This window comes from Pungitius pungitius, unplaced genomic scaffold (assembly GCF_949316345.1).
Source record: "Pungitius pungitius unplaced genomic scaffold, fPunPun2.1 scaffold_164, whole genome shotgun sequence".
Taxonomy (NCBI): Eukaryota; Metazoa; Chordata; class Actinopteri; order Perciformes; family Gasterosteidae; genus Pungitius; species Pungitius pungitius.
This window is the reverse complement of record NW_026909884.1, coordinates 11,001-14,124: the sequence shown is the minus strand read 5'-3', so window position 1 is coordinate 14,124 and position 3,124 is coordinate 11,001. Positions and strand designations below refer to the sequence as shown.

The 3,124-nt window shown below is 51.9% G+C and overlaps 1 long non-coding RNA gene across 1 annotated transcript; it reads left to right on the top strand.

Annotated features, from left to right (window-relative positions):
- Positions 1-221: 221 nt before the first annotated feature.
- Positions 222-2,451, top strand: LOC134117417 (uncharacterized). Its single transcript, XR_009948975.1, has 2 exons — positions 222-611; positions 756-2,451. It is a non-coding gene; the product is annotated as an uncharacterized LOC134117417 (long non-coding RNA).
- The last annotated feature ends 673 nt before the right edge of the window (positions 2,452-3,124 follow it).

Below are 3,124 nucleotides of genomic sequence, written 5' to 3'. Positions count from 1 at the left end.
TCGGTTTAAGTGCCCGTGCTTTGGCAGCCTTCAGCCGCCCCCCCCCCCACCGGCTGCCAAGGAGAGAGTGCAATTACTCACCCAATGGTCAGACAAGCCGTCAGTCAGCACCCAGCGGGGCTCGACCGCCAATCAGCACGCAGACAGGGCCGTTGGAACCGAGCCGTGCTGTTGGGACCGGACCCGCCGGGCCTCCGTCTTTTGCCCCCCCCCCCCCCCGGCAGCGTGCCAGTCAGACCCGGCTAAGGAGAATTAGAATGTCACTCACCCCTCGGAGTGAAGGTACGCTCAGGCGCGAAGATGAGTTCCTGCTCCTGGTGTAACCCGGGCTGCACCGGATCATTAATCACACGGACCCGATGTCCCAACGTGTTTGACGAGCGACGCGCAAACGTGGCGCCGTGCACCTGACCTTCCATCTGTCCCTCTCTGCCAATCTCTCCTGTCTCCTTCTCTGTCGTCTTCTCCGCCCCCCCCACCCCCCCTCCTCCGTTCACTCCTGCACCTCCTACCTTTAACGCCTGCCTCCTAGGCTCGTACCGCACACGAGAGCCTGTCCTCGCTTGGTACTGACCCAACGATCCGTCAACTAATGAACTAATGACACAGAGGTGTGGAGCAGGATAACTTTGGCGCTGGTTGATGACGCCGCATGGCGCCGCAGTGATCGTGACGCTTTGCCACCTAACCTTCCCCTCCCCCTCCCCCCCCCCTCCAATCTCCCTCCCTCTCTCCTTCTGTCCCTGTCCACGCAGGTTCCTACCTCACCCACGAGGCCAGCGGGTTGGACGAGCACGGCGAGGTGCAGGAGGCTTTCCTCAACGGCAACGACGCCAGCCAGGGAAAGAAGGAGTACCTACTGTAGCCCACCCCCCCCCCCCACCCCCTCCTCCTCTGACCCCCAAAACCCTCCCTCTCCTTGTCTCTCCCCTTATATACAGTATAAACACACACACACACACACTTGTATACTAAGCAGCCTTCTAGAAACAACTGTATACAGACACATCCAAACCGCTCCATTCCACTTCATGTCCTCCACACACACACACACACACGCACACACACACGCACACACACACGCACACACACACACACACACACCTAGCGACCAGCTGAGGAAAAGAGAGCCTATAGACCCACCAGCTATCGACGGCCGTGCCATTGTACTTGGAGTCGTAGAATCGGTGGGACACGGAGAGCGAGCGAGGGTGAATGTAGGCGGTGACCAGACGACGCCATAATCATATTTTGATGGAGAGGGAGGGAGGGGGGGGGCACAGAGAGGGAGGGAGTGGAGCTGGGGGGGGCCGATGGAGAAAGCCGTTTTCACAAAGCTCGATCGATAACTGACGGAGGCGCTTCGAGTGGGAACCGGCGAGAAAATGAACACTTTGAAAATGGCCAAAGCGTCTCAATGAGTCCACTAACAAGAGGAGGCGCCGAGCCGGGCGGCACCAGGCTTCACGGGCCAGATCCATGCCAGTTTTGTTAAAATTCCTTTTAATGATTTTATCTCCTCTCGCTGCGAGGAGAGCGGATCTCCTCTCTTTCAATTAAGTCTCCGTCTCCTCCCTCCGCTCACCTGCCACCACCCCCCCCCCCCCCTCTATCTCTCCTCCTTTGTTGGCTCCTATTAATGAAAGGATTAGTGTTGGGCCGCGTTCCGAACGAGGAAGAAAGGAATATGACTTGCCGAGGCATTAAAGAAGAGCTTAATTATTTTAGAATGTCATTAAGAGGATAAAAAGGTTTAAAAGTCCTCAGAAGGGCGAAGGGAGGGAACCAATTAGGAAGTGAAATGGGTGGATGTTTTTTTTTGCTTCTGAGTGCCACCACACGCGCCGACACATTTGCACACATTTATACACACAGTAGGCAGAACACATATCTCTGAACACTGTATTTGTATTAAAAAAAAGAACAGCAACATAAATTAAATCTTTTAAGAAAAAAAAAAAAAGTTTACTATTGAAACGCATTATGAATCAAATATACTAACACAGAATATTAGCCTGTAGAGGTGCAACGCCGAACAAACCTGTCCAGTGATCTTTAAAGAAAATAAAGAAAAGAATAAAAAAAAATGTCATTTGTCTTTATGAGAAACCAGAGGTCTAATGGATTTTTTAATAATTGTTATTATTTGAACACTTCTGATTGTTGTTAATGTTATTATTATTATTGCCGTTGTTCTTATTACAATTGTAAATGTTAAAGAAATGTACACTTCCCATGGTTTGTTTTCTGTTCCACTGTAGAGAAACTGCTGTCTTTTGTTTCACTCTTACCTCCCCCCCCCCTCTTAGTCTCCTGTGCCTAGTCGTCTCTTCTCCGCTCCTTCACTCCCGTTTATTTTAGAGTCCATGCGTAACTGTTGATATATAGCTAACTATTCTTTATAGGGGAAAGATACAAAGCACGAAAAAATTAAAAAGAATTCCAAAATAACCTGGTTTTTGGGTGTGTTTACTGTGCAGTCAGCAGGAGACGGTGCGTGTCGTCCCGCCGATGGGACGCTGGGACAAAGATGCAGGAAATGGAGCTCATTTAGGATGCATTGAACAAACAGAAGGTTCTGTGGCAATGAATCACAGGGACAGACAGGACTGACGGGAGGGTTGAGACAGCAAAATATGACCCCGCCGTTAACTTCCCCACGATCAATACCCGAGTCCGTCAGGAAGCACTCAACGTGCCCATCCGTGTGCAGGCCCGGACCTGAGAGGCGCCGGAGGTCGCCGGGCGGGTCGATGGCGAGGCTTTCGAAGGCCGCCCGTCATAAAAGACAGATTGTCAAACGGCAATCAAAGTAATGGACTCGCCGGGCGCCTCCTGCATGAGCTGACGCTCCGGACGACAAACAAGTCGTCCGCACGCCATCGGCGGGTCAGCGCGGGAAGCTCCTGCTGTCGGACCGACCGCGCCCGGGTCAGCAATAAAGAAGGACGGGTCCTGCATTCTGCTTCTGAGATGTTTGTTTTAAGAACTTTATGTGTGAGAAATATTTCCTTCAAATCCTATTTCACCAGACGACAACAACAACGACACGACTCAGCTGATGCACCTAATGAAGACCAGCCCCCCCCCCCCCCCCCCCCACTGTGAAGATAGATGGTCATTA